This window comes from Diabrotica virgifera, chromosome 3 (genome assembly GCF_917563875.1).
Source record: "Diabrotica virgifera virgifera chromosome 3, PGI_DIABVI_V3a".
Taxonomy (NCBI): domain Eukaryota; kingdom Metazoa; phylum Arthropoda; class Insecta; order Coleoptera; family Chrysomelidae; genus Diabrotica; species Diabrotica virgifera.
This window is the reverse complement of record NC_065445.1, coordinates 181,356,417-181,366,893: the sequence shown is the minus strand read 5'-3', so window position 1 is coordinate 181,366,893 and position 10,477 is coordinate 181,356,417.

The following is a 10,477-nucleotide window of genomic DNA, read 5'->3' as shown; positions in this document are numbered from 1 at the left end:
AATTGACAAAGTCGCAGATTAAGGATGTACCAGAAAGAACTTTCAACACGAAAAGTCTCAGTTTTAAATTACTATTTACCATTTTAATTTTTATTAAATTGGTGGATACTGCATCTGAGAGTCTTCAATTTGTTATGAGATGTCGCTGTATCGCGTCCTAATGGGGAATTTGAATTATCTTTCAGACTCCCTTTAAATTGATGGTCCAGCTATTTTTCGATTCAGAGGAGTGCACGCTAACGAACGCTGCTGAGGACGCCTGAAATGGTAGAAACAGCCTATCCAGCGGGTGCGCAACCCTCTGAATCGAAAACAAGCAAAACCATCATTTATTATTTTTCTATCTTTACTCGGATTTGAGTACTGAAAGTTCCTCTTCTGTCCTTTTTTTTTTCATAGACGAATGAAAGCGGAATGTGATGGTTTCCTTTTCGTTTTCTATATTCGTCGTCTCCGGTCTTATTATTGAAAAAGTCGGAGATTAAGGATGTACCAGAAAGAACTTTCAACACGAAAAGTCTCAGTTTTAAATTACTATTTACCATTTTAATTTTTATTAAATTGGTGGATTCTGCATCTGAGACTCTTCAATTTGTTATGAGATGTCGCTGTATCGCGTCATAATGGGGAATTTGAATTATCTTTCAGATTCCCTTTAAATTGATGGTCCAGCTATTTTTCGATTCAGAGGAGTGCACGCTAACGAACGCTGCTGAGGACGCCTGAAATGGTAGAAACAGCCTGTCCAGCGGGTGTGCAACCCTCTGAATCGAAAACAAGCAAAACCATCATTTATTATTTTTCTATCTTTACTCGGATTTGAGTACTGAAAGTTCCTCTTCTGTCCTTTTTTTTTCATAGACGAATGAAAGCGGAATGTGATGGTTTCCTTTTCGTTTTCTATATTCGTCGTCTCCGGTCTTATTATTGAAAAAGTCGGAGATTAAGGATGTACCAGAAAGAACTTTCAACACGAAAAGTCTCAGTTTTAAATTACTATTTACCATTTTAATTTTTATTAAATTGGTGGATTCTGCATCTGAGACTCTTCAATTTGTTATGAGATGTCGCTGTATCGCGTCCTAATGGGGAATTTGAATTATCTTTCAGATTCCCTTTAAATTGATGGTCCAGCTATTTTTCGATTCAGAGGAGTGCACGCTAACGAACGCTGCTGAGGACGCCTGAAATGGTAGAAACAGCCTGTCCAGCGGGTGTGCAACCCTCTGAATCGAAAACAAGCAAAACCATCATTTATTATTTTTCTATCTTTACTCGGATTTGAGTACTGAAAGTTCCTCTTCTGTCCTTTTTTTTTCATAGACGAATGAAAGCGGAATGTGATGGTTTCCTTTTCGTTTTCTATATTCGTCGTCTCCGGTCTTATTAATTGACAAAGTCGCAGATTAAGGATGTACCAGAAAGAACTTTCAACACGAAAAGTCTCAGTTATAAATTACTATTTACCATTTTAATTTTTATTGAATTTGTGGATTCTGCATCTGAGACTCTTCAATTTGTTATGAGATGTCGCTGTATCGCGTCGTAATGGGGAATTTGAATTATCTTTCAGACTCCCTTTAAATTGATGGTCCAGCTATTTTTCGATTCAGAGGAGTGCACGCTAACGAACGCTGCTGAGGACGCCTGAAATGGTAGAAACAGCCTGTCCAGCGGGTGTGCAACCCCCTGAATCGAAAACAGGCAAAACCATCATTTATTATTTTTCTATCTTTACTCGGATTTGAGTACTGAAAGTTCCTCTTCTGTCCTTTTTTTCCTAGACGAATGAAAGCGGAATGTGATGGTTTCCTTTTTGTTTTCTATATTCGTCGGCTGCGGTCTTATTAATTGACAAAGTCGCAGATTAAGGATGTACCAGAAAGAACTTTCAACACGAAAAGTCTCAGTTTTAAATTACTATTTACCATTTTAATTTTTATTAAATTGGTGGATACTGCATCTGAGAGTCTTCAATTTGTTATGAGATGTCGCTGTATCGCGTCCTAATGGGGAATTTGAATTATCTTTCAGACTCCCTTTAAATTGATGGTCCAGCTATTTTTCGATTCAGAGGAGTGCACGCTAACGAACGCTGCTGAGGACGCCTGAAATGGTAGAAACAGCCTGTCCAGCGGGTGTGCAACCCCCTGAATCGAAAACAGGCAAAACCATCATTTATTATTTTTCTATCTTTACTCGGATTTGAGTACTGAAAGTTCCTCTTCTGTCCTTTTTTTCCTAGACGAATGAAAGCGGAATGTGATGGTTTCCTTTTTGTTTTCTATATTCGTCGGCTGCGGTCTTATTAATTGACAAAGTCGCAGATTAAGGATGTACCAGAAAGAACTTTCAACACGAAAAGTCTCAGTTTTAAATTACTATTTACCATTTTAATTTTTATTAAATTGGTGGATACTGCATCTGAGAGTCTTCAATTTGTTATGAGATGTCGCTGTATCGCGTCCTAATGGGGAATTTGAATTATCTTTCAGATTCCCTTTAAATTGATGATCCATCTATTTTTCGATTCAGAGGATTGCACGCTAACGAACGCTGCTGAGGACGCCTGAAATGGTAGAAACAGCCTGTCGAGCGGGCGTGCAACCCGCTGAATCGAAAACAACCAAACCATCATTTATTATTTTTCTATCTTTACTCGGATTTGAGTACTGAAAGTTCCTCTTCTGTCCTTTTTTTCCTAGACGAATGAAAGCGGAATGTGATGGTTTCCTTTTCGTTTTCTATGTTCGTCGTCTGCGGTCTTATTAATTGAAAAAGTCGCAGATTAAGGATGTACCAGAAAGAACTTTCAACACGAAAAGTCTCAGTTTTAAATTACTATTTTCCATTTTAATTTTTATTGAATTTGTGGATTCTGCATCTGAGACTCTTTGTTATGAGATGTCGCTGTATCGCGTCCTAATGGGGAATTTGAATTATCTTTCAGACTCCCTTTAAATTGATGGTCCAGCTATTTTTCGATTCAGAGGAGTGCACGCTAACGAACGCTGCTGAGGACGCCTGAAATGGTAGAAACAGCCTGTCCAGCGGGTGTGCAACCCCCTGAATCGAAAACAGGCAAAACCATCATTTATTATTTTTCTATCTTTACTCGGATTTGAGTACTGAAAGTTCCTCTTCTGTCCTTTTTTTCCTAGACGAATGAAAGCGGAATGTGATGGTTTCCTTTTTGTTTTCTATATTCGTCGGCTGCGGTCTTATTAATTGACAAAGTCGCAGATTAAGGATGTACCAGAAAGAACTTTCAACACGAAAAGTCTCAGTTTTAAATTACTATTTACCATTTTAATTTTTATTAAATTGGTGGATACTGCATCTGAGAGTCTTCAATTTGTTATGAGATGTCGCTGTATCGCGTCCTAATGGGGAATTTGAATTATCTTTCAGATTCCCTTTAAATTGATGATCCAGCTATTTTTCGATTCAGAGGATTGCACGCTAACGAACGCTGCTGAGGACGCCTGAAATGGTAGAAACAGCCTGTCGAGCGGGCGTGCAACCCGCTGAATCGAAAACAACCAAACCATCATTTATTATTTTTCTATCTTTACTCGGATTTGAGTACTGAAAGTTCCTCTTCTGTCCTTTTTTTCCTAGACGAATGAAAGCGGAATGTGATGGTTTCCTTTTCGTTTTCTATGTTCGTCGTCTGCGGTCTTATTAATTGAAAAAGTCGCAGATTAAGGATGTACCAGAAAGAACTTTCAACACGAAAAGTCTCAGTTTTAAATTACTATTTTCCATTTTAATTTTTATTGAATTTGTGGATTCTGCATCTGAGACTCTTCAATTTGTTATGAGATGTCGCTGTATCGCGTCCTAATGGGGAATTTGAATTATCTTTCAGACTCCCTTTAAATTGATGGTCCAGCTATTTTTCGATTCAGAGGAGTGCACGCTAACGAACGCTGCTGAGGACGCCTGAAATGGTAGAAACAGCCTGTCCAGCGGGTGTGCAACCCCCTGAATCGAAAACAGGCAAAACCATCATTTATTATTTTTCTATCTTTACTCGGATTTGAGTACTGAAAGTTCCTCTTCTGTCCTTTTTTTCCTAGACGAATGAAAGCGGAATGTGATGGTTTCCTTTTTGTTTTCTATATTCGTCGGCTGCGGTCTTATTAATTGACAAAGTCGCAGATTAAGGATGTACCAGAAAGAACTTTCAACACGAAAAGTCTCAGTTTTAAATTACTATTTACCATTTTAATTTTTATTAAATTGGTGGATACTGCATCTGAGAGTCTTCAATTTGTTATGAGATGTCGCTGTATCGCGTCCTAATGGGGAATTTGAATTATCTTTCAGATTCCCTTTAAATTGATGATCCAGCTATTTTTCGATTCAGAGGATTGCACGCTAACGAACGCTGCTGAGGACGCCTGAAATGGTAGAAACAGCCTGTCGAGCGGGCGTGCAACCCGCTGAATCGAAAACAACCAAACCATCATTTATTATTTTTCTATCTTTACTCGGATTTGAGTACTGAAAGTTCCTCTTCTGTCCTTTTTTTCCTAGACGAATGAAAGCGGAATGTGATGGTTTCCTTTTCGTTTTCTATGTTCGTCGTCTGCGGTCTTATTAATTGAAAAAGTCGCAGATTAAGGATGTACCAGAAAGAACTTTCAACACGAAAAGTCTCAGTTTTAAATTACTATTTACCATTTTAATTTTTATTAAATTGGTGGATTCTGCATCTGAGACTCTTCAATTTGTTATGAGATGTCGCTGTATCGCGTCCTAATGGGGAATTTGAATTATCTTTCAGATTCCCTTTAAATTGATGGTCCAGCTATTTTTCGATTCAGAGGAGTGCACGCTAACGAACGCTGCTGAGGACGCCTGAAATGGTAGAAACAGCCTGTCCAGCGGGTGTGCAACCCTCTGAATCGAAAACAAGCAAAACCATCATTTATTATTTTTCTATCTTTACTCGGATTTGAGTACTGAAAGTTCCTCTTCTGTCCTTTTTTTTCATAGACGAATGAAAGCGGAATGTGATGGTTTCCTTTTCGTTTTCTATATTCGTCGTCTCCGGTCTTATTATTGAAAAAGTCGGAGATTAAGGATGTACCAGAAAGAACTTTCAACACGAAAAGTCTCAGTTTTAAATTACTATTTACCATTTTAATTTTTATTAAATTGGTGGATTCTGCATCTGAGACTCTTCAATTTGTTATGAGATGTCGCTGTATCGCGTCCTAATGGGGAATTTGAATTATCTTTCAGATTCCCTTTAAATTGATGGTCCAGCTATTTTTCGATTCAGAGGAGTGCACGCTAACGAACGCTGCTGAGGACGCCTGAAATGGTAGAAACAGCCTGTCCAGCGGGTGTGCAACCCTCTGAATCGAAAACAAGCAAAACCATCATTTATTATTTTTCTATCTTTACTCGGATTTGAGTACTGAAAGTTCCTCTTCTGTCCTTTTTTTTTCATAGACGAATGAAAGCGGAATGTGATGGTTTCCTTTTCGTTTTCTATATTCGTCGTCTCCGGTCTTATTAATTGACAAAGACGCAGATTAAGGATGTACCAGAAAGAACTTTCAACACGAAAAGTCTCAGTTTTAAATTACTATTTACCATTTTAATTTTTATTGAATTTGTGGATTCTGCATCTGAGACTCTTCAATTTGTTATGAGATGTCGCTGTATCGCGTCCTAATGGGGAATTTGAATTATCTTTCAGACTCCCTTTAAATTGATGGTCCAGCTATTTTTCGATTCAGAGGAGTGCACGCTAACGAACGCTGCTGAGGACGCCTGAAATGGTAGAAACAGCCTGTCCAGCGGGTGTGCAACCCCCTGAATCGAAAACAGGCAAAACCATCATTTATTATTTTTCTATCTTTACTCGGATTTGAGTACTGAAAGTTCCTCTTCTGTCCTTTTTTTCCTAGACGAATGAAAGCGGAATGTGATGGTTTCCTTTTTGTTTTCTATATTCGTCGGCTGCGGTCTTATTAATTGACAAAGTCGCAGATTAAGGATGTACCAGAAAGAACTTTCAACACGAAAAGTCTCAGTTTTAAATTACTATTTACCATTTTAATTTTTATTAAATTGGTGGATACTGCATCTGAGAGTCTTCAATTTGTTATGAGATGTCGCTGTATCGCGTCCTAATGGGGAATTTGAATTATCTTTCAGATTCCCTTTAAATTGATGATCCAGCTATTTTTCGATTCAGAGGATTGCACGCTAACGAACGCTGCTGAGGACGCCTGAAATGGTAGAAACAGCCTGTCGAGCGGGCGTGCAACCCGCTGAATCGAAAACAACCAAACCATCATGTATTATTTTTCTATCTTTACTCGGATTTGAGTACTGAAAGTTCCTCTTCTGTCCTTTTTTTCCTAGACGAATGAAAGCGGAATGTGATGGTTTCCTTTTCGTTTTCTATGTTCGTCGTCTGCGGTCTTATTAATTGAAAAAGTCGCAGATTAAGGATGTACCAGAAAGAACTTTCAACACGAAAAGTCTCAGTTTTAAATTACTATTTACCATTTTAATTTTTATTAAATTGGTGGATTCTGCATCTGAGACTCTTCAATTTGTTATGAGATGTCGCTGTATCGCGTCCTAATGGGGAATTTGAATTATCTTTCAGATTCCCTTTAAATTGATGGTCCAGCTATTTTTAGATTCAGAGGAGTGCACGCTAACGAACGCTGCTGAGGACGCCTGAAATGGTAGAAACAGCCTGTCCAGCGGATGTGCAACCCTCTGAATCGAAAACAAGCAAAACCATCATTTATTATTTTTCTATCTTTACTCGGATTTGAGTACTGAAAGTTCCTCTTCTGTCCTTTTTTTCATAGACGAATGAAAGCGGAATGTGATGGTTTCCTTTTCGTTTTCTATGTTCGTCGTCTGCGGTCTTATTAATTGAAAAAGTCGCAGATTAAGGATGTACCAGAAAGAACTTTCAACACGAAAAGTCTCAGTTTTAAATTACTATTTACCATTTTAATTTTTATTAAATTGGTGGATTCTGCATCTGAGACTCTTCAATTTGTTATGAGATGTCGCTGTATCGCGTCCTAATGGGGAATTTGAATTATCTTTCAGATTCCCTTTAAATTGATGGTCCAGCTATTTTTCGATTCAGAGGATTGCACGCTAACGAACGCTGCTGAGGACGCCTGAAATGGTAGAAACAGCCTGTCCAGCGGGCGTGCAACCCTCTGAATCGAAAACAAGCAAAACCATCATTTATTATTTTAACTGTTTCGAGCCACAGCGAGCAAAGTTATGATTGCCAATATGATTTCTAACATCCGAAACGGATAGGAACCAGAAGAAGAAGATTCTAATTGGGAAATAAACCATATTATGGTATTCTTCTGAAGCTATTTCTTTGTGGCATTTATGTAATTTATTATTCTAAATGAGAAATAAGCCACAACTTAACTTAAAAAATGATTTTATTGACGCTTTGACTTCTCAATCTGACGTCGTGATCAAAATACAAAATATTACTAAATTAAACAAAAATGTTGCTTACTAAAAAAATTCTTATAATAATTTAATTTAATCTGACTTATTCATATCGTCAATTCAGACATATATTATACATTTTAAAGTAGATTTTAAAATGATATTGCCATTATTTATGAGTTGCTTTCCTGGGACGACTTTATTGAAAGATAGTTAATTTGATTACATTATTAAATTAAAGTTGATTTCATGTATTGCTTTGTATGTTCATGCAAACTTTGTTCTATTCTTATTCTTTAAGTTCCATCTTCTATCGAAGGTTGGAAATCATCATGGCAATGCGGACCCTGTTGACTGCCGCTCTAAGTAGCTCTGCACTACTGCATTCGAACCATTCCTGTAAGTTCTTAAGCCAGGATGTTCTTCGTCTTCCCACATTTTGCTTTCCTCGGATTTTGCCTTGCATAATAAGTTGCAATAATGAGTATTTTTGCCCTCTCATCACATGTCCCAAGTACTTCAGTTTTCGTCTTTTGATAGTTAGTATTATTTCCGGTTGATTTCCTATCCTTCTAGTTACTTCCACGTTCGACATTCATTGAATCCATGATATTCGTAGGATTCTTCTGTAACACCAAAATTCAAAGGCGGCCAACTTATTCAAATGGACTTGTTTCAACGTCCACGCTTCCAAGCCACAAAGAAGAGTAGAGAACAAGTAACATAGAAGCATCCTTAGGCGTAGTTCTAACCTTATATCCCGACAACAAAGAAACTTTTTAAGTTTAATGAATGATGCACGTGCTATTTCAATACGTGTCTTAATTTCTTTGGTTTGGTCTACATTTGATGTTATTCATGTTCCTAAGTATTTATAGTTATCCACACTCTCAATCACAGTATCTTCAATAGTTAATTGGATGTTTACGTGTGCTGATTTAGTTATAATCATGCATTTAGTTTTCTTTAAATTTATCTTCAGTCCGTATTCATGACAGCGTTCATTAAGGCGTTACATTACGTTCTGTAAATCATTGTTGTTATCTGTTATTATTACTGTATCGTCTGCAAAACGTAAGTTGTTCAAAACTTCTCCATTGATAGATATACCTTCTATTGAATCTGAGAGCGCTTCTTGAAATACCGCTTCACTGTAGACATTGAAAAGTGGTGGACACAACACGCAACCCTGACGGACTCTTCTCTGTATTTTGATATCTTGGGTGTCCTGGTTGTCAACTCTAACCTTGGCAGTTTGAGTCCACTATATATTAGATATAATTTTCATGTCACGACTGTCAATATTTTTGCTTTTTAATATATCTACAAGCTTTTTATGTTGAACTTTATCAAATGCCTTCTCAAAGTCTACAAAATATAAGTACATATCCTGATTCAAGTCCATGCATCTCTGGGCCAGCACATTCAAGCAGAACAAAGCATCTCGTGCGCTCATACCATTTCTAAAGCCAAATTGTGTGTGACTGATTCGAGAGTTTTAACAATTCTACTGTGTATTATTTTCAAAAATGTTTTAAGTGTGTGACTCATTAAAGATATTGTTCTGTGATCCGAGCAGGTTGTTGCACTTGACTTTTTGGGAATTGTTCTATTGTATGGTACTTACTTTTACTTTTTCGTGTCTGGTAAACTATAGCTTCTGAGCCCTGTATTCTGCCGTGCTAAGCCCAAAGACGGTAACTGATTTTTATCGAAAATGAGATTTTTGTATTTCTATGTTGAACAGAGTATTTAGAATGTATTTACAAAGTCTTTGGAGTTGTAGAAGCATTATATTTTAAATAAAATTGCAATCTCGTTAGCGGTATCTACATTTTTAATTAAAATACTAAGCCATTTGGCGGCAAATGTTAAATACTATGGCGTTTTGACGGTATCTGCTACAGTTGCCACCCATATACCTTAGCATATTGCACTTACCGCTAATATACTTTCAAGAATGCCACGCCTACATTGAGAAACCGCCAAATCGCCTTAGTATTACAAAGTAAATTCGGCCTAACTTTACATGGTTATATTATTGTGCTAGTTAAATGAGTTGTGTTAGTAAAAGAAATAATTAGCGAGGATGGTAAGAACTTTTCGAGATTATTATATCTATTGAAATTTATTTTCATTTTCTTATCCAATAATCGTTAATTCTATTTACCAATTCTTGTAGCGATTCCAGGGTGTCTGCCATTATAAAGGTGTCATCAGCGAATCTTATGTTATTTACTATTCTTCCGTTTATAGAGATTCCATCAGTTAGTTCAGCTATCGCTTCCTGAAATATGGCTCCACTGAACACGTTAAACAGTATTGGCGACAAAACACAGCCCTGTCTTACTCCACTCTTTATATCAATATTCTAGGACAATCTTGATTATCAATATTCTTCTATCTTTATTTGGTCTTTTGATTACAATACAGCTTGATGATAATTCTATTAGTTTTTTATGTCGGACCTTGTCTAATGCTTTTTCGGAGTCGATGAAACAGGAATAAATATCTACATTGGCAGGCAAGAACATTCCGTCCAGTTGGCATCTTCAAAGATAGGCAGCGCTTAAGACACTCAATTCTGTAGAGATCAATTCTAAGCTAGTATGGGATTGTGTGTCTGCCCTAAATAAACTAGGAGACCGTAGCAAGGTTGCGATAGCCTGGGAACTGGGGCCTGAGGGTCATAAGGGCAATGAAAAAGCATATGAAATGGTAAAACAAGGCTCATCAATGATATTCGTTGGACCGGAACCCTTCTGCGGCGTTGCAAAGGCAGTTACAAGAACGACTACAAGAAAATGGGTAGCTCACAAATCTTTGGAATAGTGGAGGAATTCACCAGGTCAAAGACATGTGAAACAGTTCATTACAGAACATTCGCCAAAATTTACGCCAGACCTAATAAGCAAAGACAGGAAAACAGTCAAAGCCTTAGTAGGTCTGCTAACAGGGCACTGTAAGCTAAATGGGCACTTAAAGCTGATGTGATTGGCAGATGATGACC